This window comes from Oncorhynchus keta, chromosome 23 (genome assembly GCF_023373465.1).
Source record: "Oncorhynchus keta strain PuntledgeMale-10-30-2019 chromosome 23, Oket_V2, whole genome shotgun sequence".
NCBI lineage: Eukaryota > Metazoa > Chordata > Actinopteri > Salmoniformes > Salmonidae > Oncorhynchus > Oncorhynchus keta.
The window spans coordinates 2,028,367-2,055,371 of NC_068443.1; the positions used below are offsets into that span (position 1 = coordinate 2,028,367).

At 41.5% G+C, this 27,005-nt stretch overlaps 1 protein-coding gene across 2 annotated transcripts in view; it reads right to left on the reverse strand.

The window, feature by feature from the left end:
• The window catches only part of LOC118380165 (band 4.1-like protein 3), a 159,232-nt gene that overhangs the window by 41,921 nt on the left and 90,306 nt on the right, over positions 1-27,005 (reverse strand). The gene's annotated exons all lie outside the window — the stretch shown is intronic.

The window sequence follows — 27,005 nt, forward strand, 5'->3', positions numbered from 1 at the left end:
ATTGGTAGTCTACCTCATCTCTGTACCCTGTATCCAATGCCCTGCAAAGAAGGGCTCCTATTGGTAGTCTACCTCATCTCTGTACCCTGTATCCAATGCCTCGCAAAGAAGGGCTCCTATTGGTAGACTACCTCATCTCTGTACCCTGTATCCAATGCCTCGCAAAGAAGGGCTCCTATTGGTAGACTACCTCATCTCTGTACCCTGTATCCAATGCCCTGCAAAGAAGGGCTCCTATTGGTAGACTACCTCATCTCTGTACCCTGTATCCAATGCCTCGCAAAGAAGGGCTCCTATTGGTAGACTACCTCATCTCTGTACCCTGTATCCAATGCCCTGCAAAGAAGGGCTCCTATTGGTAGACTACCTCATCTCTGTACCCTGTATCCAATGCCCTGCAAAGAAGGGCTCCTATTGGTAGACTACCTCATCTCTGTACCCTGTATCCAATGCCCTGCAAAGAAGGGCTCCTATTGGTAGACTACCTCATCTCTGTACCCTGTATCCAATGCCCTGCAAAGAAGGGCTCCTATTGGTAGACTACCTCATCTCTGTACCCTGTATCCAATGCCCTGCAAAGAAGGGCTCCTATTGGTAGACTACCTCATCTCTGTACCCTGTATCCAATGCCTCGCAAAGAAGGGCTCCTATTGGTAGACTACCTCATCTCTGTACCCTGTATCCAATGCCCTGCAAAGAAGGGCTCCTATTGGTAGACTACCTCATCTCTGTACCCTGTATCCAATGCCCTGCAAAGAAGGGCTCCTATTGGTAGACTACCTCATCTCTGTACCCTGTATCCAATGCCTCGCAAAGAAGGGCTCCTATTGGTAGACTACCTCATCTCTGTACCCTGTATCCAATGCCTCGCAAAGAAGGGCTCCTATTGGTAGACTACCTCATCTCTGTACCCTGTATCCAATGCCCTGCAAAGAAGGGCTCCTATTGGTAGACTACCTCATCTCTGTACCCTGTATCCAATGCCTCGCAAAGAAGGGCTCCTATTGGTAGACTACCTCATCTCTGTACCCTGTATCCAATGCCCTGCAAAGAAGGGCTCCTATTGGTAGACTACCTCATCTCTGTACCCTGTATCCAATGCCTCGCAAAGAAGGGCTCCTATTGGTAGACTACCTCATCTCTGTACCCTGTATCCAATGCCTCGCAAAGAAGCGCTCCTATTGGTAGACTACCTCATCTCTGTACCCTGTATCCAATGCCCTGCAAAGAAGGGCTCCTATTGGTAGACTACCTCATCTCTGTACCCTGTATCCAATGCCTCGCAAAGAAGGGCTCTTATTGGTAGACTACCTCATCTCTGTACCCTGTATCCAATGCCCTGCAAAGAAGGGCTCCTATTGGTAGACTACCTCATCTCTGTACCCTGTATCCAATGCCTCGCAAAGAAGGGCTCTTATTGGTAGACTACCTCATCTCTGTACCCTGTATCCAATGCCCTGCAAAGAAGGGCTCCTATTGGTAGACTACCTCATCTCTGTACCCTGTATCCAATGCCTCGCAAAGAAGGGCTCCTATTGGTAGACTACCTCATCTCTGTACCCTGTATCCAATGCCCTGCAAAGAAGGGCTCCTATTGGTAGACTACCTCATCTCTGTACCCTGTATCCAATGCCCTGCAAAGAAGGGCTCTTATTGGTAGACTACCTCATCTCTGTACCCTGTATCCAATGCCCTGCAAAGAAGGGCTCCTATTGGTAGACTACCTCATCTCTGTACCCTGTATCCAATGCCCTGCAAAGAAGGGCTCCTATTGGTAGACTACCTCATCTCTGTACCCTGTATCCAATGCCCTGCAAAGAAGGGCTCCTATTGGTAGACTACCTCATCTCTGTACCCTGTATCCAATGCCCTGCAAAGAAGGGCTCCTATTGGTAGACTACCTCATCTCTGTACCCTGTATCCAATGCCTCGCAAAGAAGGGCTCCTATTGGTAGACTACCTCATCTCTGTACCCTGTATCCAATGCCCTGCAAAGAAGGGCTCCTATTGGTAGACTACCTCATCTCTGTACCCTGTATCCAATGCCCTGCAAAGAAGGGCTCCTATTGGTAGACTACCTCATCTCTGTACCCTGTATCCAATGCCTCGCAAAGAAGGGCTCCTATTGGTAGACTACCTCATCTCTGTACCCTGTATCCAATGCCCTGCAAAGAAGGGCTCCTATTGGTAGACTACCTCATCTCTGTACCCTGTATCCAATGCCCTGCAAAGAAGGGCTCCTATTGGTAGACTACCTCATCTCTGTACCCTGTATCCAATGCCCTGCAAAGAAGGGCTCCTATTGGTAGACTACCTCATCTCTGTACCCTGTATCCAATGCCCTGCAAAGAAGGGCTCCTATTGGTAGACTACCTCATCTCTGTACCCTGTATCCAATGCCCTGCAAAGAAGGGCTCCTATTGGTAGACTACCTCATCTCTGTACCCTGTATCCAATGCCCTGCAAAGAAGGGCTCTTATTGGTAGACTACCTCATCTCTGTACCCTGTATCCAATGCCTCGCAAAGAAGGGCTCCTATTGGTAGACTACCTCATCTCTGTACCCTGTATCCAATGCCCTGCAAAGAAGGGCTCCTATTGGTAGACTACCTCATCTCTGTACCCTGTATCCAATGCCCTGCAAAGAAGGGCTCCTATTGGTAGACTACCTCATCTCTGTACCCTGTATCCAATGCCCTGCAAAGAAGGGCTCCTATTGGTAGACTACCTCATCTCTGTACCCTGTATCCAATGCCCTGCAAAGAAGGGCTCCTATTGGTAGACTACCTCATCTCTGTACCCTGTATCCAATGCCTCGCAAAGAAGGGCTCCTATTGGTAGACTACCTCATCTCTGTACCCTGTATCCAATGCCCTGCAAAGAAGGGCTCCTATTGGTAGACTACCTCATCTCTGTACCCTGTATCCAATGCCTCGCAAAGAAGGGCTCCTATTGGTAGACTACCTCATCTCTGTACCCTGTATCCAATGCCCTGCAAAGAAGGGCTCCTATTGGTAGACTACCTCATCTCTGTACCCTGTATCCAATGCCCTGCAAAGAAGGGCTCTTATTGGTAGACTACCTCATCTCTGTACCCTGTATCCAATGCCCTGCAAAGAAGGGCTCTTATTGGTAGACTACCTCATCTCTGTACCCTGTATCCAATGCCCTGCAAAGAAGGGCTCCTATTGGTAGTCTACCTCATCTCTGTACCCTGTATCCAATGCCCTGCAAAGAAGGGCTCCTATTGGTAGTCTACCTCATCTCTGTACCCTGTATCCAATGCCCTGCAAAGAAGGGCTCCTATTGGTAGTCTACCTCATCTCTGTACCCTGTATCCAATGCCCTGCAAAGAAGGGCTCCTATTGGTAGACTACCTCATCTCTGTACCCTGTATCCAATGCCTCGCAAAGAAGGGCTCCTATTGGTAGACTACCTCATCTCTGTACCCTGTATCCAATGCCTCGCAAAGAAGGGCTCCTATTGGTAGATGGGTAAAAAATAAACAGACATTGAAAATCCGTGTGATAATGGTGAAGTTATTAATTATACAAAAGGCAGTGATTCTTCTCTTAGACTCTCCAGGTGGTTTAATGAGGAGAGACAGGCTTCCTACCAACTAGACAGGTGGTTTAATGAGGAGAGAGACAGGCTTCCTACCAACTAGACAGGTGGTTTAATGAGGAGAGAGACAGGCTTCCTACCAACTAGACAGGTGGTTTAATGAGGAGAGACAGGCTTCCTACCAACTAGACAGGTGGTTTAATGAGGAGAGAGACAGGCTTCCTACCAACTAGACAGGTGGTTTAATGAGGAGAGACAGGCTTCCTACCAACTAGACAGGTGGTTTAATGAGGAGAGAGACAGGCTTCCTACCAACTAGACAGGTGGTTTAATGAGGAGAGAGACAGGCTTCCTACCAACTAGACAGGTGGTTTAATGAGGAGAGAGACAGGCTTCCTACCAACTAGACAGGTGGTTTAATGAGGAGAGAGACAGGCTTCCTACCAACTAGACAGGTGGTTTAATGAGGAGAGAGACAGGCTTCCTACCAACTAGACAGGTGGTTTAATGAGGAGAGACAGGCTTCCTACCAACTAGACAGGTGGTTTAATGAGAGGAGAGGGAACACAACAAGTCAAATGAAATATTATTGACTACAGTACTAGTGCAAGGATACCACTCGTCTCGATTTCTTACTTTAAATCTGTATTCAAACTGTGCTAGGCCGGTGGTTCTCAAACCTCTCCTCAGGGACCCACAGACGTCTCGCAATGTTGTCGTAGCCTCACCTGATTGACCTCTTTTTTAAAATTTTATTTTATTAATTTTTTTATTTACTTCCGGCGGCCGACAGAGATGGCCGCCTCGCTCGCGTTCCTAGGAAACTATGCAGTTTTTTGTTTTTTTACGTGTTATTTCTTACATTGGTACCCCAGGTCATCTCAGGTTTCATTACATACAGTCGAGAAGAACTACTGAACATAAGAGCAGCGTCAACTCACCATCAGTACGACCAAGAATATGACTTTCGCGAAGCGGACCCTGTGTTCTGCCTTTCACCCAGGACAACGGAATGGATCCCAGCCGGCGACCCCAAAAACGACTTTGAAAAAGGGGAAAATGAAGCGGTCTTCTGGTCAGACTCCGGAGACGGGCACATCGTGCAGCACTCCCTAGCATTCTCCTCGCCAATGTCCAGTCTCTTGACAACAAGGTTGATGAAATCCGAGCAAGGGTTGCATTCCAGAGGACATCAGAGACTAACGTTCTTTGCTTCACGGAAACATGGCTCACTGGAGAGACGCTATCGGAGACGGTGCAGCCAGCTGGTTTCTCCATGCATCGCGCCGACAGAAACAAACATCTTTCTGGTAAGAAGAGGGGCGGGGCGTATGCTTTATGGTTAATGTGACGTGGTGTGGCCAAAACAACATACAGGAACTCAAGTCCTTCTGTTCACCTGATTTAGAATTCCTCACAATCAAATGTAGACCGCATTATCTACCAAGGGAATTCTCTTCGATTATAATCACAGCCGTATATATTCCCCCCAAGCAGACACATCGATGGCTCTGAACAAACTTTATTTTACTCTTTGCAAACTGGAATCCATATATCCGGAGGCTGCATTCATTGTAGCTGGGGATTTTAACAAGGCCCAGACGGCATCCCCAGCCGCGCCCTCAGAGCATGCGCAGACCAGCTGGCCGGTGTGTTTACGGACATATTCAATCAATCCCTATACCAGTCTGCTGTTCCCACATGCTTCAAGAGGGCCACCATTGTTCCTGTTCCCAAGAAAGCTAAGGTAACTGAGCTAAACGACTACCGCCCGTAGCACTCACTTCCGTCATCATGAAGTGCTTTGAGAGACTAGTCAAGGACCATATCACCTCCACCCTACCTGACACCCTAGACCCACTCCAATTTGCTTACCGCCCAAATAGGTCCACAGACGATGCAATCTCAACCACACTGCACACTGCCCTAACCCATCTGGACAAGAGGAATACCTATGTGAGAATGCTGTTCATTGACTACAGCTCGGCATTTAACACCATAGTGCCCTCCAAGCTCGTCATCACCCTGGGTCTCGACCCCGCCCTGTGCAACTGGGTACTGGACTTCCTGACGGGCCGCCCTCAGGTGGTGAGGGTAGGCAACAATAACAGGGGCCCCACAACACAGGGCCCCACAACACTGGGGCCCCACAAGGGTGCATTTTGAGCCCTCTCCTGTACTCCCTGTTCACCCACGACTGCGTGGCCACGCACGCCTCAACTCGATCATCAAGTTTGAGGACGACACAACAGTGGTAGGCTTGATTACCAACAACGACGAGACGGCCTACAGGGAGGAGGTGAGGGCCCGCGGAGTGTGGTGTCAGGAAAATAACCTCACACTCAACGTCAACAAAACTAAGGAGATGATTGTGGACTTCAGGAAACAGCAGAGGGAACACCCCCTATCCACATCGATGGAACAGTAGTGGAGAGGGTAGTAAGTTTTAAGTTCCTCGGCGTACACATCACAGACAAACTGAATTGGTCCACCCACACAGACAGGCGCAGCACCTCTTCAACCTCAGGAGGCTGAAGAAATTTGGCTTGTCGCCAAAAGCACTCACAAACTTCTACAGATGCACAATCGAGAGCATCCTGTCGGGCTGTATCACCGCCTGGTACGGCAACTGCTCCGCCCACAACCTTAAGGCTCTCCAGAGGGTAGTGAGGTCTGCACAACGCATCACCGGGGCAAACTACCTGCCCTCCAGGACACCTACACCACCCGATGTCACAGGAAGGCCATAAAGATCATCAAGGACAGCAACCACCCGAGCCACTGCCTGTTCACCCCGCTATCATCCAGAAGGCGAGGTCAGTACAGGTGCATCAAAGCTGGGACCGAGAGACTGAAAAACAGCTTCTATCTCAAGGCCATCAGACTGTTAAACAGCCACCACTAACATTGCGTGGCTGCTGCCAACACACTGACTCAACTCCAGCCACTTTAATAATGGGAATTGATGGGAAATGATGTAAAATATATCACTAGCCAGTTTAAACAATGCTACCTAATATAATGTTTACATACCCTACATTATTAATCTCATATGTATATGTATATACTGTACTCAATAGCATCTACTGCATTCTTATGTAATACATGTATCACTAGCCACTTTAACTATGCCACTTTGTTTACATACTCATCTCATATGTATATACTGTACTCGATACCATCTACTGTATCTTGCCTATGCCGTTCTGTACCATCACTCATTCTTTATCCCTTTACACTTGTGTCTATAAGGTAGTAGTTTTGGAATTGTTAGCTAGATTACTTGTTGGTTATTACTGCATTGTCGGAACTAGAAGCACAAGCATTTCGCTACACTCGCACTAACATCTGCTAACCATGTGTATGTGACAAATACATTTTGATTTGATTTAGTGAAGGACTTGATGATTAGCTGACCAGTTGAATCAGGTGAAATAGATCAAATACATGGAACGAGAGGAGAGACAGGCTTCCTACCTAGGAGAGACAGGCCAGTGGAGAGACAGGCTTCCTACCTAGGAGAGACAGGCCGGAGAGACAGGCTTCCTACCTAGGAGAGACAGGCCGGTGGAGAGACAGGCTTCCTACCTAGGAGAGACAGGCCGGTGGAGAGACAGGCTTCCTACCTAGGAGAGACAGGCCGGAGAGACAGGCTTCCTACCTAGGAGAGACAGGCCGGAGAGACAGGCTGGTGGAGAGACAGGTTTCCTACCTAGGAGAGACAGGCCGGAGAGACAGGCTTCCTACCTAGGAGAGACAGGCCGGAGAGACAGGCTTCCTACCTAGGAGAGACAGGCCGGTGGAGAGACAGGCTTCCTACCTAGGAGAGACAGGCCGGAGAGACAGGCTTCCTACCTAGGAGAGACAGGCCGGTGGAGAGACAGGCTTCCTACCTAGGAGAGACAGGCCGGAGAGACAGGCCGGTGGAGAGACAGGCTTCCTACCTAGGAGAGACAGGGTGGAGAGACAGGCCGGCTCTCTGAAGGGCCGATGGTCTATCACCTTTATCCGTCTCAACTAGACGGGATCATTCCACTGGTCCGGGTGCCCGTGATAACAGACAGTATCTGCCATCGGGATCGAGAGTGACGGTTCCAAGTTTGTAGTGTTGTCTGTCTTTCTCTCTCTTCCATCTGTCTTTCTGTCTCTTGATCTGTCTGTCTGTCTCTTATCTGTCTGTCTGTCTGTCTGTCTGTCTGTCTGTCTGTCTGTCTGTCTGTCTGTCTCTCTCTCTTCATCTGTCTGTCTCTCTCTCCATCTGTATGTCTGCCCAATGAGATTAATAAAACCAAACACATAGTTAAAACAGAGGGGATTATACCACAGAATCTCCTCAGGGCATTCCGAGCCAATCCAAGGCAGAGCCACACGGGAGTCAGTGGAGCTAACTAACAGGGCTAAGGCTCATGGTGAGAAGCAGAGAGACAGTAGACGGTCAGTTGTCAGCCCAGCTAAAGTTCATATCATTGGACAGTCCGTTGTCAGCCCAGCTAGAGGTCTTGTCATTGGACAGTCAGTTAGCAGCCCAGCTAGAGGTCATGTCATTGGACAGTCAGTTGGCAGCCCAGCTAGAGGTCATGTCATTGGACAGTCAGTTGGCAGCCCAGCTAGAGGTCATGTCATTGGACAGTCAGTTGGCAGCCCAGCTAGATGTCATGTCATTGGACAGTCAGTTGGCAGCCCAGCTAGAGGTCATTAGAGTGGACAGTCAGTTGTCAGCCCAGCTAGAGGTCATTAGAGTGGACAGTCAGTTGTCAGCCCAGCTAGAGGTCATTAGAGTGGACAGTCAGTTGGCCACCCAGCTAGAGGTCATTAGAGTGGACAGTCAGTTGGCAGCCCAGCTAGAGGTCATTAGAGTGGACAGTCCGATGTAGGGCCCAGCCAGAGGTCATTAGAGTGGACAGTCCGTTGTAGGGCCCAGCTAGAGGTCATTAGAGTGGACAGTCCGTTGTAGTAGGGCCCAGCTAGAGGTCATTAGAGTGGACAGTCCGATGTAGGGCCCAGCTAGATGTCATTAGAGTGGACAGTCCGATGTAGGGCCCAGCTAGAGGTCATTAGAGTGGACAGTTCGTTGTAGTAGGGCCCAGCTAGAGGTCATTAGAGTGGACAGTCCGTTGTAGGGCCCATTTAGTCGACTGGTAGATTGTTTGGTGAGAGGCCGTTGGCCGAGATGTCTTTAGTGGAGCAGTAGCAAAAAATATATATATTGTTCAAAAGTTTGGGGTCACTTAGAAATGTCCTTGTTATTGAAAGAAAAGCAAAAAATGCTGTCCATTAAAATAAAATTGATCAGAAATACAGTGTAGACATTGTTAATGTTGTAAATGACTATTGTATCTGGAAACGGCTGATTTTTAATGGAATATCTACATAGGTGTACAGAGGCCCATTATCAGCAACCATCACTCCTGTGTTCCAATGGAACGTTGTGTTAGCTAATCCAATTTTAAAAGGCTAATTGATCATTAGCAAACCTTTTGCAATTATGTTAGCACAGCTGAAAACTGTTGTTCTGATTAAAGAAGCAATAAAACTGGCCTTAATAAGACTAGTTGAGTGTCTGGAGCATCAGCCATTGTGGGTTCGATTTCAGGCTCAAAACGGCCAGAAACAAAGTGCTTTTTTCTGAAATTCAACAGTCTATTCCTGTTCTGAGAAATGAAGGCTATTCCATGAGAGAAATTGCCAAGAAACTGAAGATCTGGTACAACGCTGTTTACTACTGCCTTCACAGAACAGCACAAACTGGCTCTAACCAGAATAGACTGAGCAAGAGGACAAGTACATTAAGAGTGTCTAGTTTGATAAACAGATGTCTGTAATAAAGTCACCTTGTTGTTGTTAGAACATCCTCTGGTATTACTTATCATTTATTTCGTGTTGTTGTTAGAACATCCTCTCTGGTATTACTAATCATTTATTTAGTGTTGTTAGAACATCCTCTCTGGTATTACTAATCATTTATTTAGTGTTGTTAGAACATCCTCTCTGGTATTACTAATCATTTATTTAGTGTTGTTGTTACAACATCCTCTCTGGTATTACTAATAATTTATTTAGTGTTGTTGTTAGAACATCCTCTCTGGTATTACTAATCATTTATTTAGTGTTGTTGTTAGAACATCCTCTCTGGTATTACTTATCATTTATTTAGTGTTGTTGTTAGAACATCCTCTCTGGTATTACTTATCATTTATTTAGTGTTGTTAGAACATCCTCTCTGGTATTACTTATCATTTATTTAGTGTTGTTGTTAGAACATCCTCTCTGGTATTACTAATCATTTATTTAGTGTTGTTGTTAGAACATCCTCTCTGGTATTACGTGTCATTTATTTAGTGTTGTTAGAACATCCTCTCTGGTATTACTAATCATTTATTTAGTGTTGTTAGAACATCCTCTCTGGTATTACTAATCATTTATTTAGTGTTGTTGTTAGAACATCCTCTCTGGTATTACTAATCATTTATTTAGTGTTGTTAGAACATCCTCTCTGGTATTACTTATCATTTATTTAGTGTTGTTGTTAGAACATCCTCTCTGGTATTACTAATCATTTATTTAGTGTTGTTGTTAGAACATCCTCTCTGGTATTACTAATAATTTATTTAGTGTTGTTGTTAGAACATCCTCTCTGGTATTACTTATCATTTATTTAGTGTTGTTAGAACATCCTCTCTGGTATTACTAATAATTTATTTAGTGTTGTTGTTAGAACATCCTCTCTGGTATTACTAATAATTTATTTAGTGTTGTTGTTAGAACATCTTCTCTGGTATTACTAATCATTTATTTAGTGTTGTTGTTAGAACATCCTCTCTGGTATTACTTATCATTTATTTAGTGTTGTTGTTAGAACATCCTCTCTGGTATTACTAATAATTTATTTAGTGTTGTTGTTAGAACATCCTCTCTGGTATTACTTATCATTTATTTAGTGCTGTTGTTAGAACATCCTCTCTGGTATTACTTATCATTTATTTAGTGTTGTTGTTAGAACATCCTCTCTGGTATTACTAATCATTTATTTAGTGTTGTTGTTAGAACATCCTCTCTGGTATTACTTATCATTTATTTAGTGTTGTTGTTAGAACATCCTCTCTGGTATTACTAATCATTTATTTAGTGTTGTTAGAACATCCTCTCTGGTATTACTAATCATTTATTTAGTGTTGTTGTTAGAACATCCTCTCTGGTATTACTAATCATTTATTTAGTGTTGTTGTTAGAACATCCTCTCTGGTATTACTTATCATTTATTTAGTGTTGTTGTTAGAACATCCTCTCTGGTATTACTAATCATTTATTTAGTGTTGTTGTTAGAACATCCTCTCTGGTATTACTAATCATTTATTTAGTGTTGTTGTTAGAACATCCTCTCTGGTATTACTAATAATTTATTTAGTGTTGTTGTTAGAACATCCTCTCTGGTATTACTAATCATTTATTTAGTGTTGTTGTTAGAACATCCTCTCTGGTATTACTAATCATTTATTTAGTGTTGTTGTTAGAACATCCTCTCTGGTATTACTTATCATTTATTTAGTGTTGTTGTTAGAACATCCTCTCTGGTATTACTAATCATTTATTTAGTGTTGTTAGAACATCCTCTCTGGTATTACTAATCATTTATTTAGTGTTGTTGTTAGAACATCCTCTCTGGTATTACTAATCATTTATTTAGTGTTGTTAGAACATCCTCTCTGGTATTACTTATCATTTATTTAGTGTTGTTTACTTTGTTCCAAATTGTCCAAACAATTATATTTATAATAATAATAATAATAGCATTATTTCTAAATCTCCTTCTTATTGTTATTATTCCTATTATTATTCTGTTAATCATTATAATAATTTATCATTAGAATGCTTAGTATAGTAAGTAGTCTTGTATAATTATTTATTTTATCTAACCTTTATTTAACTAGGAAATTCTTATTTTCAATAATGGCCTAGAAACAGTGCTACCTGCCGCCCCAACACTCTAACCACTAGGCTACCTGCCGCCCCTACACTCTAACCACTAGGCTACCTGCCCCTCTACACTCTAACCACTAGGCTACCTGCCGCCCCAACACTCTAACCACTAGGCTACCTGCCGCCCCTACACTCTAACCACTAGGCTACCTGCCCCTCTACACTCTAACCACTAGGCTACCTGCCGCCCCAACACTCTAACCACTAGGCTACCTGCCGCCCCTACACTCAAACCACTAGGCTACCTGCCGCCCCAACACTCTAACCACTAGGCTACCTGCCGCCCCTACACTCTAACCACTAGGCTACCTGCCGTCCCTCCACTCTAACCACTAGGCTACCTGCCGCCCCTACACTCTAACCACTAGGCTACCTGCCGCCCCTACACTCTAACCACTAGGCTACCTGCCGTCCCTCCACTCTAACCACTAGGCTACCTGCCGCCCCTACACTCTAACCACTAGGCTACCTGCCCCCCAACACTCTAACCACTAGGATACCTGCCGTCCCTCCACTCTAACCACTAGGCGACCTGCCGCCCCTACACTCTAACCACTAGGCTACCTGCCCCCCAACACTCTAACCACTAGGATACCTGCCGTCCCTCCACTCTAACCACTAGGCGACCTGCCGCCCTACACTCTAACCACTAGGCTACCTGCCGCCCCTACACTCTAACCACTAGGCTACCTGCCGCCCCCACACTCTAACCACTAGGCTACCTGCCCCCCCAACACTCTAACCACTAGGATACCTGCCGTCCCTCCACTCTAACCACTAGGCTACCTGCCGCCCCTACACTCTAACCACTAGGCTACCTGCCGCCCCTACACTCTAACCACTAGGCTACCTTCCGACCCTACACTCTAACCACTAGGCTACCTGCCGCCCCTACACTCTAACCACTAGTCTCCCTTCCGACCCTACACTCTAACCACTAGGCTGCCTTCCGACCCCACACTCTAACCACTAGTCTACCTGCCGACCCTGCACTCTAACCACTAGGCTACCTGCCGCCCCTACACTCTAACCACTAGTCTCCCTTCCGACCCTACACTCTAACCACTAGGCTGCCTTCCGACCCCACACTCTAACCACTAGTCTACCTGCCGACCCTGCACTCTAACCACTAGGCTACCTGCCGCCCCTACACTCTAACCACTAGGCTACCTGCCGCCCTCCCCTCTAACCACTAGGCTACCTGCCCCCCTAAACTCTAACCACTAGGCTACCTGCCACAATGGAGATGCATGACTAAGAGCACATCCTGTTTAGTCTCCACAACTAGTCACATCTGACTTCCCTTTCAAGTTTATATGTTTATGTAATAATAATAATAATATATGCCATTTGTGTCACGTCCTCTGTTTCCATTTAGTTGTTCCTGTGTTGTTATAACCATTCTATTGATGTGATATGCTATATATCAGGTTCTATTGATGTGATATGCTATAGATCAGGTCCTATTGATGTGATATGCTATAGATCAGGTCCTATTGATGTGATATGCTATAGATCAGGTCCTATTGATGTGATATGCTATAGGTCAGGTCCTATTGATGTGATATGCTGTAGGTCAGGTACTATTGATGTGATATGCTATAGGTCAGGTCCTATTGATGTGATATGCTGTAGGTCAGGTTCTATTGATGTGATATGCTATAGGTCAGGTCCTATTGATGTGATATGCTATAGGTCAGGTCCTATTGATGTGATATGCTATAGATCAGGTACTATTGATGTGATATGCTATAGATCAGGTACTATTGATGTGATATGCTATAGGTCAGGTCCTATTGATGTGATATGCTATAGGTCAGGTCCTATTGATGTGATATGCTATAGGTCAGGTTCTATTGATGTGATATGCTATAGGTCAGGTCCTATTGATGTGATATGCTATAGGTCAGGTCCTATTGATGTGATATGCTATAGGTCAGGTCCTATTGATGTGATATACTATAGATCAGGTCCTATTGATGTGATATGCTATATATCAGGTTCTATTGATGTGATATGCTATAGGTCATGTACTATTGATGTGATATACTATAGATCAGGTCCTATTGATGTGATATGCTATATATCAGGTCCTATTGATGTGATATGCTATAGATCAGGTCCTATTGATGTGATATGCTATAGATCAGGTCCTATTGATGTGATATGCTATATATCAGGTCCTATTGATGTGATATGCTATAGATCAGGTCCTATTGATGTGATATGCTATAGATCAGGTCCTATTGATGTGATATGCTATAGATCAGGTCCTATTGATGTGATATGCTATAGGTCAGGTCCTATTGATGTGATATACTATAGATCAGGTCCTATTGATGTGATATGCTATATATCAGGTTCTATTGATGTGATATGCTATAGGTCATGTACTATTGATGTGATATACTATAGATCAGGTCCTATTGATGTGATATGCTATATATCAGGTCCTATTGATGTGATATGCTATAGATCAGGTCCTATTGATGTGATATGCTATAGATCAGGTCCTATTGATGTGATATGCTATAGATCAGGTCCTATTGATGTGATATGCTATAGATCAGGTCATATTGATGTGATATGCTATAGGTCAGGTCCTATTGATGTGATATGCTATAGGTCAGGTACTATTGATGTGATATGCTATAGGTCAGGTCCTATTGATGTGATATGCTATAGGTCAGGTACTATTGATGTGATATGCTATAGGTCAGGTACTATTGATGTGATATGCTATAGATCAGGTACTATTGATGTGATTAGGATATGCTATAGGTCAGGTACTATTGATGTGATATGCTATAGGTCAGGTCCTATTGATGTGATATGCTATAGGTCAGGTCCTATTGATGTGATATGCTATAGATCAGGTCCTATTGATGTGATATGCTATAGGTCAGGTCCTATTGATGTGATATGCTATAGGTCAGGTCCTATTGATGTGATATGCTATAGGTCAGGTACTATTGATGTGATATGCTATAGGTCAGGTACTATTGATGTGATATGCTATAGATCAGGTCCTATTGATGTGATATGCTATAGGTCAGGTACTATTGATGTGATATGCTATAGGTCAGGTCCTATTGATGTGATATGCTATAGGTCAGGTCCTATTGATGTGATATGCTATAGATCAGGTACTATTGATGTGATATGCTATAGGTCAGGTACTATTGATGTGATATGCTATAGATCAGGTCCTATTGATGTGATATGCTATAGGTCAGGTACTATTGATGTGATATATGCTATAGGTCAGGTACTATTGATGTGATATGCTATAGATCAGGTCCTATTGATGTGATATGCTATAGGTCAGGTACTATTGATGTGATATGCTATAGATCAGGTCCTATTGATGTGATATGCTATAGGTCAGGTCCTATTGATGTGATATGCTATAGATCAGGTCCTATTGATGTGATTAGGATATGCTATAGGTCAGGTACTATTGATGTGATATGCTATAGATCAGGTCCTATTGATGTGATATGCTATAGGTCAGGTACTATTGATGTGATATGCTATAGATCAGGTCCTATTGATGTGATATGCTATAGGTCAGGTACTATTGATGTGATATGCTATAGGTCAGGTCCTATTGATGTGATATGCTATAGGTCAGGTCCTATTGATGTGATATGCTATAGATCAGGTACTATTGATGTGATATGCTATAGGTCAGGTACTATTGATGTGATATGCTATAGATCAGGTCCTATTGATGTGATATACTATAGGTCAGGTACTATTGACGTGATTAGGATATGCTATAGGTCAGGTACTATTGATGTGATATGCTTTAGATCAGGTCCTATTGATGTGATATGCTATAGGTCAGGTCCTATTGATGTGATATGCTATAGGTCAGGTCCTATTGATGTGATATGCTATAGGTCAGGTACTATTGATGTGATATGCTATAGATCAGGTTCTATTGATGTGATATGCTATAGGTCAGGTTCTATTGATGTGATATGCTCTAGGTCAGGTCCTATTGATGTGATATGCTATAGATCAGGTCCTATTGATGTGATATTGATGGTGATTGATATGCTATAGGTCAGGTCCTATTGATGTGATATGCTATAGGTCAGGTCCTATTGATGTGATATGCTATAGGTCAGGTCCTATTGATGTGATATGCTATAGGTCAGGTACTATTGATGTGATATGCTATAGGTCAGGTACTATTGATGTGATATGCTATAGGTCAGGTCCTATTGATGTGATATGCTATAGGTCAGGTACTATTGATGTGATTAGGATATGCTATAGGTCAGGTACTATTGATGTGATATGCTATAGATCAGGTCCTATTGATGTGATATGCTATAGGTCAGGTCCTATTGATGTGATATGCTATAGGTCAGGTCCTATTGATGTGATATGCTATAGGTCAGGTCCTATTGATGTGATATGCTATAGATCAGGTCCTATTGATGTGATATGCTATAGATCAGGTCCTATTGATGTGATATGCTATAGGTCAGGTCCTATTGATGTGATATGCTATAGGTCAGGTCCTATTGATGTGATATGCTATAGATCAGGTCCTATTGATGTGATATGCTATAGGTCAGGTCCTATTGATGTGATATGCTATAGGTCAGGTACTATTGATGTGATATGCTATAGGTCAGGTCCTATTGATGTGATATGCTATAGGTCAGGTACTATTGATGTGATATGCTATAGATCAGGTCCTATTGATGTGATATGCTATAGGTCAGGTACTATTGATGTGATATGCTATAGGTCAGGTACTATTGATGTGATATGCTATAGGTCAGGTCCTATTGATGTGATATGCTATTGATGTGATATACTATAGGTCAGGTACTATTGATGTGATATACTATAGGTCAGGTACTATTGATGTGATATGCTATAGATCAGGTCCTATTGATGTGATATGCTATAGGTCAGGTCCTATTGATGTGATATGCTATAGGTCAGGTACTATTGATGTGATATGCTATAGATCAGGTCCTATTGATGTGATATGCTATAGGTCAGGTACTATTGATGTGATATGCTATAGGTCAGGTACTATTGATGTGATATGCTATAGGTCAGGTACTATTGATGTGATATGCTATAGGTCAGGTACTATTGATGTGATATGCTATAGGTCAGGTCCTATTGATGTGATATGCTATAGGTCAGGTCCTATTGATGTGATATGCTATAGGTCAGGTCCTATTGATGTGATATGCTATCAGGTCAGGATGTGATATGCTATAGGTCAGGTCCTATTGATGTGATATGCTATAGGTCAGGTACTATTGATGTGATATGCTATACTATTGATGTGATATGGTCAGGTCCTATTGATGTGATATGCTATAGGTCAGGTACTATTGATGTGATATGCTATAGGTCAGGTACTATTGATGTGATATGCTATAGGTCAGGTCCTATTGATGTGATATGCTATAGATCAGGTACTATTGATGTGATATGCTATAGGTCAGGTACTATTGATGTGATATGCTATAGATCAGGTCCTATTGATGTGATATGCTATAGGTCAGGTACTATTGATGTGATATGCTATAGGTCAGGTACTATTGATGTGATATGCTATAGATCAGGTCCTATTGATGTGATATGCTATAGATCAGGTCCTATTGATGTGATATGCTATAGGTCAGGTCTATTGATGTGATATGCTATAGGTCAGGTACTATTGATGTGATATGCTATAGATCAGGTTCTATTGATGTGATATGCTATAGGTCAGGTTCTATTGATGTGATATGCTATAGATCAGGTCCTATTGATGTGATATGCTATAGGTCAGGTACTATTGATGTGATATGCTATAGGTCAGGTACTATTGATGTGATATGCTATAGATCAGGTCCTATTGATGTGATATGCTATAGGTCAGGTCCTATTGATGTGATATGCTATAGGTCAGGTACTATTGATGTGATATGCTATAGGTCAGGTCCTATTGATGTGATATGCTATAGGTCAGGTACTATTGATGTGATATGCTATAGGTCAGGTCCTATTGATGTGATATGCTATTGATGTGATATACTATAGGTCAGGTACTATTGATGTGATTAGGATATGCTATAGGTCAGGTACTATTGATGTGATATGCTATAGATCAGGTCCTATTGATGTGATATGCTATAGGTCAGGTACTATTGATGTGATATGCTATAGGTCAGGTCCTATTGATGTGATATGCTATAGATCAGGTCCTATTGATGTGATATGCTATAGATCAGGTCCTATTGATGTGATATGCTATAGATCAGGTCCTATTGATGTGATATGCTATAGATCAGGTCCTATTGATGTGATATGCTATAGATCAGGTACTATTGATGTGATATGCTATAGATCAGGTACTATTGATGTGATATGCTATAGATCAGGTCCTATTGATGTGATATGCTATAGATCAGGTACTATTGATGTGATATGCTATAGATCAGGTACTATTGATGTGATATGCTATAGATCAGGTCCTATTGATGTGATATGCTATAGATCAGGTCCTATTGATGTGATATGCTATAGGTCAGGTCCTATTGATGTGATATGCTATAGGTCAGGTCCTATTGATGTGATATGCTATAGATCAGGTCCTATTGATGTGATATGCTATAGATCAGGTACTATTGATGTGATATGCTATAGGTCAGGTCCTATTGATGTGATATGCTATAGATCAGGTCCTATTGATGTGATATGCTATAGATCAGGTCCTATTGATGTGATATGCTATAGGTCAGGTCCTATTGATGTGATATGCTATAGATCAGGTCCTATTGATGTGATATGCTATAGATCAGGTCCTATTGATGTGATATACTATAGATCAGGTCCTATTGATGTGATATGCTATAGATCAGGTCCTATTGATGTGATATGCTATAGGTCAGGTCCTATTGATGTGATATGCTATAGATCAGGTCCTATTGATGTGATATGCTATAGGTCAGGTCCTATTGATGTGATATGCTATAGGTCAGGTCCTATTGATGTGATATGCTATAGATCAGGTCCTATTGATGTGATATGCTATAGATCAGGTCCTATTGATGTGATATGCTATAGATCAGGTCCTATTGATGTGATATGCTATAGGTCAGGTCCTATTGATGTGATATGCTATAGATCAGGTCCTATTGATGTGATATGCTATAGGTCAGGTCCTATTGATGTGATATGCTATAGATCAGGTCCTATTGATGTGATATGCTATAGATCAGGTCCTATTGATGTGATATGCTATAGATCAGGTCCTATTGATGTGATATGCTATAGGTCAGGTTCTATTGATGTGATATGCTATTGGTATATTGATGTGATATGCTATAGGTCAGGTACTATTGATGTGATATGCTCCAGGTCAGTTCCTATTGATGTGATATGCTATAGGTCAGGTTCTATTGATGTGATATGCTATAGGTCAGGTCCTATTGATGTGATATGCTATAGGTCAGGTACTATTGAGGTGATATGCTATAGATCAGGTACTATTGATGTGATATGCTATAGATCAGGTCCTATTGATGGGATTAGGATATGCTATAGGTCAGGTCCTATTGATGTGATTAGGATATGCTATAGGTCAGGTTCTATTGATGTGATATGCTATAGATCAGGTCCTATTGATGTGATATGCTATAGGTCAGGTACTATTGATGTGATATGCTATAGGTCAGGTCCTATTGATGTGATATGCTATAGGTCAGGTACTATTGATGTGATATGCTATAGGTCAGGTCCTATTGATGTGATATGCTATAGGTCAGGTCCTATTGATGTGATATGCTATAGATCAGGTACTATTGATGTGATATGCTATAGGTCAGGTACTATTGATGTGATATGCTATAGATCAGGTCCTATTGATGTGATATGCTATAGGTCAGGTCCTATTGATGTGATATGCTATAGGTCAGGTCTATTGATGTGATTAGGATATGCTATAGGTCAGGTTCTATTGATGTGATATGCTATAGATCAGGTCCTATTGATGTGATATGCTATAGGTCAGGTCCTATTGATGTGATATGCTATAGGTCAGGTCCTATTGATGTGATATGCTATAGATCAGGTCCTATTGATGTGATATGCTATAGGTCAGGTTCTATTGATGTGATATGCTATAGGTCAGGTCCTATTGATGTGATATGCTATAGGTCAGGTACTATTGATGTGATATGCTATAGGTCAGGTACTATTGATGTGATATGCTATAGGTCAGGTCCTATTGATGTGATATGCTATAGGTCAGGTCCTATTGATGTGATATGCTATAGATCAGGTCCTATTGATGTGATATGCTATAGGTCAGGTCCTATTGATGTGATATGCTATAGGTCAGGTCCTATTGATGTGATATGCTATAGGTCAGGTCCTATTGATGTGATATGCTATAGGTCAGGTACTATTGATGTGATATGCTATAGGTCAGGTCCTATTGATGTGATATGCTATAGGTCAGGTTCTATTGATGTGATATGCTATAGGTCAGGTCCTATTGATGTGATATGCTATAGGTCAGGTCCTATTGATGTGATATGCTATAGATCAGGTACTATTGATGTGATATGCTATAGGTCAGGTACTATTGATGTGATATGCTATAGATCAGGTACTATTGATGTGATATGCTATAGATCAGGTCCTATTGATGTGATATGCTATAGATCAGGTCCTATTGATGTGATATGCTATAGATCAGGTCCTATTGATGTGATATGCTATAGATCAGGTCCTATTGATGTGATATGCTATAGATCAGGTACTATTGATGTGATATGCTATAGGTCAGGTACTATTGATGTGATATGCTATAGGTCAGGTCCTATTGATGTGATATGCTATAGATCAGGTACTATTGATGTGATATGCTATAGGTCAGGTCCTATTGATGTGATATGCTATAGATCAGGTCCTATTGATGTGATATGCTATAGATCAGGTCCTATTGATGTGATATGCTATAGATCAGGTCCTATTGATGTGATATGCTATAGATCAGGTCCTATTGATGTGATATGCTATAGATCAGGTCCTATTGATGTGATATGCTATAGGTCAGGTACTATTGATGTGATATGCTATAGGTCAGGTCCTATTGATGTGATATGCTATAGGTCAGGTCCTATTGATGTGATATGCTATAGGTCAGGTCCTATTGATGTGATATGCTATAGATCAGGTACTATTGATGTGATATGCTATAGATCAGGTCCTATTGATGTGATATGCTATAGATCAGGTCCTATTGATGTGATATGCTATAGATCAGGTCCTATTGATGTGATATGCTATAGATCAGGTCCTATTGATGTGATATGCTATAGGTCAGGTCCTATTGATGTGATATGCTATAGATCAGGTCCTATTGATGTGATATGCTATAGATCAGGTCCTATTGATGTGATATGCTATAGGTCAGGTCCTATTGATGTGATATGCTATAGGTCAGGTCCTATTGATGTGATATGCTATAGATCAGGTCCTATTGATGTGATATGCTATAGGTCAGGTCCTATTGATGTGATATGCTATAGGTCAGGTCCTATTGATGTGATATGCTATAGATCAGGTCCTATTGATGTGATTAGGATATGCTATAGATCAGGTCCTATTGATGTGATATGCTATAGATCAGGTCCTATTGATGTGATATGCTATAGATCAGGTCCTATTGATGTGATATGCTATAGATCAGGTCCTATTGATGTGATATGCTATAGGTCAGGTCCTATTGATGTGATATGCTATAGATCAGGTCCTATTGATGTGATTAGGATATGCTATAGATCAGGTCCTATTGATGTGATATGCTATAGATCAGGTCCTATTGATGTGATATGCTATAGATCAGGTCCTATTGATGTGATATGCTATAGGTCAGGTACTATTGATGTGATATGCTATAGGTCAGGTTCTATTGATGTGATATGCTATAGGTCAGGTCCTATTGATGTGATATGCTATAGGTCAGGTACTATTGAGGTGATATGCTATAGATCAGGTACTATTGATGTGATATGCTATAGATCAGGTACTATTGATGTGATATGCTATAGATCAGGTCCTATTGATGTGATTAGGATATGCTATAGGTCAGGTCCTATTGATGTGATATATGCTATAGGTCAGGTCCTATTGATGTGATATGCTATAGATCAGGTCCTATTGATGTGATATGCTATAGGTCAGGTACTATTGATGTGATATGCTATAGATCAGGTCCTATTGATGTGATATGCTATAGGTCAGGTACTATTGATGTGATATGCTATAGGTCAGGTCCTATTGATGTGATATGCTATAGGTCAGGTCCTATTGATGTGATATGCTATTGATGTGATATGCCATAGGTCAGGTACTATTGATGTGATATGCTATAGATCAGGTCCTATTGATGTGATATGCTATAGGTCAGGTACTATTGATGTGATATGCTATAGGTCAGGTACTATTGATGTGATATGCTATAGGTCAGGTACTATTGATGTGATATGCTATAGGTCAGGTCCTATTGATGTGATATGCTATAGGTCAGGTCCTATTGATGTGATATGCTATAGGTCAGGTCCTATTGATGTGATATGCTATAGATCAGGTCCTATTGATGTGATATGCTATAGGTCAGGTACTATTGATGTGATATGCTATAGGTCAGGTCCTATTGATGTGATATGCTATAGGTCAGGTACTATTGATGTGATATGCTATAGGTCAGGTCCTATTGATGTGATATGCTATAGATCAGGTCCTATTGATGTGATATGCTATAGGTCAGGTCCTATTGATGTGATATGCTATAGGTCAGGTACTATTGATGTGATATGCTATAGATCAGGTCCTATTGATGTGATATGCTATAGGTCAGGTACTATTGATGTGATATGCTATAGGTCAGGTCCTATTGATGTGATATGCTATAGGTCAGGTCCTATTGATGTGATATGCTATAGATCAGGTACTATTGATGTGATATGCTATAGGTCAGGTACTATTGATGTGATATGCTATAGGTCAGGTCCTATTGATGTGATATGCTATAGGTCAGGTACTATTGATGTGATTAGGATATGCTATAGGTCAGGTACTATTGATGTGATATGCTATCAGGTCTATAGGTCAGGTCCTATTGATGTGATATGCTATAGGTCAGGTACTATTGATGTGATATGCTATAGATCAGGTCCTATTGATGTGATATGCTATAGGTCAGGTACTATTGATGTGATATGCTATTGGTCAGGTCCTATTGATGTGATATGCTATAGGTCAGGTACTATTGATGTGATATGCTATTGGTCAGGTCCTATTGATGTGATATGCTATAGGTCAGGTACTATTGATGTGATATGCTATAGGTCAGGTCCTATTGATGTGATATGCTATAGATCAGGTACTATTGATGTGATATGCTATAGGTCAGGTACTATTGATGTGATATGCTATAGGTCAGGTCCTATTGATGTGATATGCTATAGGTCAGGTACTATTGATGTGATATGCTATAGATCAGGTCCTATTGATGTGATATGCTATAGGTCAGGTCCTATTGATGTGATATGCTATAGGTCAGGTCCTATTGATGTGATATGCTATAGGTCAGGTCCTATTGATGTGATATGCTATAGGTCAGGTACTATTGATGTGATATGCTATAGATCAGGTCCTATTGATGTGATATGCTATAGGTCAGGTACTATTGATGTGATATGCTATAGGTCAGGTCCTATTGATGTGATATGCTATAGGTCAGGTACTATTGATGTGATATGCTATAGGTCAGGTCCTATTGATGTGATATGCTATAGATCAGGTACTATTGATGTGATATGCTATAGGTCAGGTACTATTGATGTGATATGCTATAGATCAGGTCCTATTGATGTGATATGCTATAGGTCAGGTACTATTGATGTGATAAGGATATGCTATAGGTCAGGTACTATTGATGTGATATGCTTTAGATCAGGTCCTATTGATGTGATATGCTATAGGTCAGGTCCTATTGATGTGATATGCTATAGGTCAGGTCCTATAGATGTGATATGCTATAGGTCAGGTACTATTGATGTGATATGCTATAGGTCAGGTCTATTGATGTGATATGCTATAGGTCAGGTTCTATTGATGTGATATGCTATAGGTCAGGTCCTATTGATGTGATATGCTATAGGTCAGGTCCTATTGATGTGATATGCTATAGGTCAGGTCCTATTGATGTGATATGCTATAGGTCAGGTACTATTGATGTGATATGCTATAGGTCATCAGTCTATTGATGTGATATGCTATAGATCAGGTCCTATTGATGTGATATGCTATAGATCAGGTCCTATTGATGTGATATGCTATAGGTCAGGTCCTATTGATGTGATATGCTATAGATCAGGTCCTATTGATGTGATATGCTATAGCTATCAGGTACTATTGATGTGATATGCTATAGGTCAGGTACTATTGATGTGATATGCTAGGTCAGGTCCTATTGATGTGATATGCTATAGGTCAGGTCCTATTGATGTGATATGCTATAGGTCAGGTCCTATTGATGTGATATGCTATAGGTCAGGTCCTATTGATGTGATATATGCTATAGGTCAGGTACTATTGATGTGATATGCTATAGGTCAGGTCTATTGATGTGATATGCTATAGGTCAGGTCCTATTGATGTGATATGCTATAGGTCAGGTCCTATTGATGTGATATGCTATAGGTCAGGTCCTATTGATGTGATATGCTATAGGTCAGGTCCTATTGATGTGATATGCTATAGGTCAGGTACTATTGATGTGATATGCTATAGGTCAGGTCCTATTGATGTGATATGCTATAGGTCAGGTGATGTGATATGCTATAGGTCAGGTCTATTGATGTGATATGCTATAGGTCAGGTCCTATTGATGTGATATGCTATAGGTCAGGTCCTATTGATGTGATATGCTATAGGTCAGGTCAGATGTGATATGCTATAGATCAGGTCCTATTGATGTGATATGCTATAGGTCAGGTCCTATTGATGTGATATGCTATAGGTCAGGTCCTATTGATGTGATATGCTATAGATCAGGTCCTATTGATGTGATTAGGATATGCTATAGGTCAGGTACTATTGATGTGATATGCTATAGGTCAGGTACTATTGATGTGATATGCTATAGGTCAGGTACTATTGATGTGATATGCTATAGGTCAGGTCCTATTGATGTGATATGCTATAGGTCAGGTTCTATTGATGTGATATGCTATAGGTCAGGTCCTATTGATGTGATATGCTATAGGTCAGGTACTATTGAGGTGATATGCTATAGATCAGGTACTATTGATGTGATATGCTATAGATCAGGTCCTATTGATGTGATTAGGATATGCTATAGGTCAGGTCCTATTGATGTGATATGCTATAGGTCAGGTTCTATTGATGTGATATGCTATAGGTCAGGTTCTATTGATGTGATATGCTATAGGTCAGGTCTATTGATGTGATATGCTATAGGTCAGGTCCTATTGATGTGATATGCTATAGGTCAGGTCCTATTGATGTGATTAGGATATGCTATAGGTCAGGTACTATTGATGTGATATGCTATAGATCAGGTCCTATTGATGTGATATGCTATAGGTCAGGTCCTATTGATGTGATATGCTATAGGTCAGGTCCTATTGATGTGATATGCTATAGATCAGGTCCTATTGATGTGATATGCTATAGGTCAGGTCCTATTGATGTGATATGCTGTAGGTCAGGTACTATTGATGTGATATGCTATAGGTCAGGTCCTATTGATGTGATATGCTATAGGTCAGGTCCTATTGATGGATATGCTATTGATTGATGATATGCTATAGGTCAGGTCCTATTGATGTGATATGCTATAGGTCAGGTCCTATTGATGTGATATGCTATAGGTCAGGTCCTATTGATGTGATATGCTATAGGTCAGGTACTATTGATGTGATATGCTATAGGTCAGGTCCTATTGATGTGATATGCTATAGGTCAGGTCCTATTGATGTGATTATATGCTATAGGTCAGGTACTATTGATGTGATATGCTATAGGTCAGGTCCTATTGATGTGATATGCTATAGGTCAGGTCCTATTGATGTGATATGCTATAGGTCAGGTCCTATTGATGTGATATGCTATAGGTCAGGTACTATTGATGTGATATGCTATAGGTCAGGTAATATTGATGTGATATGCTAGGTCAGGTCCTATTGATGTGATATGCTATAGATCAGGTACTATTGATGTGATATGCTATAGGTCAGGTCCTATTGATGTGATATGCTATAGGTCAGGTCCTATTGATGTGATATGCTATAGGTCAGGTCCTATTGATGTGATATGCTATAGATCAGGTCCTATTGATGTGATATGCTATAGGTCAGGTCCTATTGATGTGATATGCTATAGGTCAGGTCCTATTGATGTGATATGCTATAGGTCAGGTCCTATTGATGTGATATGCTATAGATCAGGTCCTATTGATGTGATATGCTATAGATCAGGTCCTATTGATGTGATATGCTATAGATCAGGTCCTATTGATGTGATATGCTATAGGTCAGGTCCTATTGATGTGATATGCTATAGGTCAGGTCCTATTGATGTGATATGCTATAGATCAGGTCTATTGATGTCTATAGGTCAGGTCCTATTGATGTGATATGCTATAGATCAGGTCCTATTGATGTGATATGCTATAGGTCAGGTCCTATTGATGTGATATGCTATAGGTCAGGTACTATTGATGTGATATGCTATAGGTCAGGTCCTATTGATGTGATATGCTATAGGTCAGGTACTATTGATGTGATATGCTATAGGTCAGGTCCTATTGATGTGATATGCTATAGATCAGGTCCTATTGATGTGATATGCTATAGGTCAGGTCCTATTGATGTGATATGCTATAGGTCAGGTCCTATTGATGTGATATGCTATAGGTCAGGTCCTATTGATGTGATATGCTATAGGTCAGGTCCTATTGATGTGATATGCTATAGATCAGGTCCTATTGATGTGATATGCTATAGATCAGGTCCTATTGATGTGATATGCTATAGGTCAGGTCCTATTGATGTGATATGCTATAGGTCAGGTCCTATTGATGTGATATGCTATAGGTCAGGTCCTATTGATGTGATATGCTATAGGTCAGGTCCTATTGATGTGATATGCTATAGGTCAGGTCCTATTGATGTGATATGCTATAGGTCAGGTCCTATTGATGTGATATGCTATAGGTCAGGTCCTATTGATGTGATATGCTATAGATCAGGTCCTATTGATGTGATATGCTATAGGTCAGGTCCTATTGATGTGATATGCTATAGGTCAGGTCCTATTGATGTGATATGCTATAGGTCAGGTCCTATTGATGTGATATGCTATAGGTCAGGTCCTATTGATGTGATATGCTATAGGTCAGGT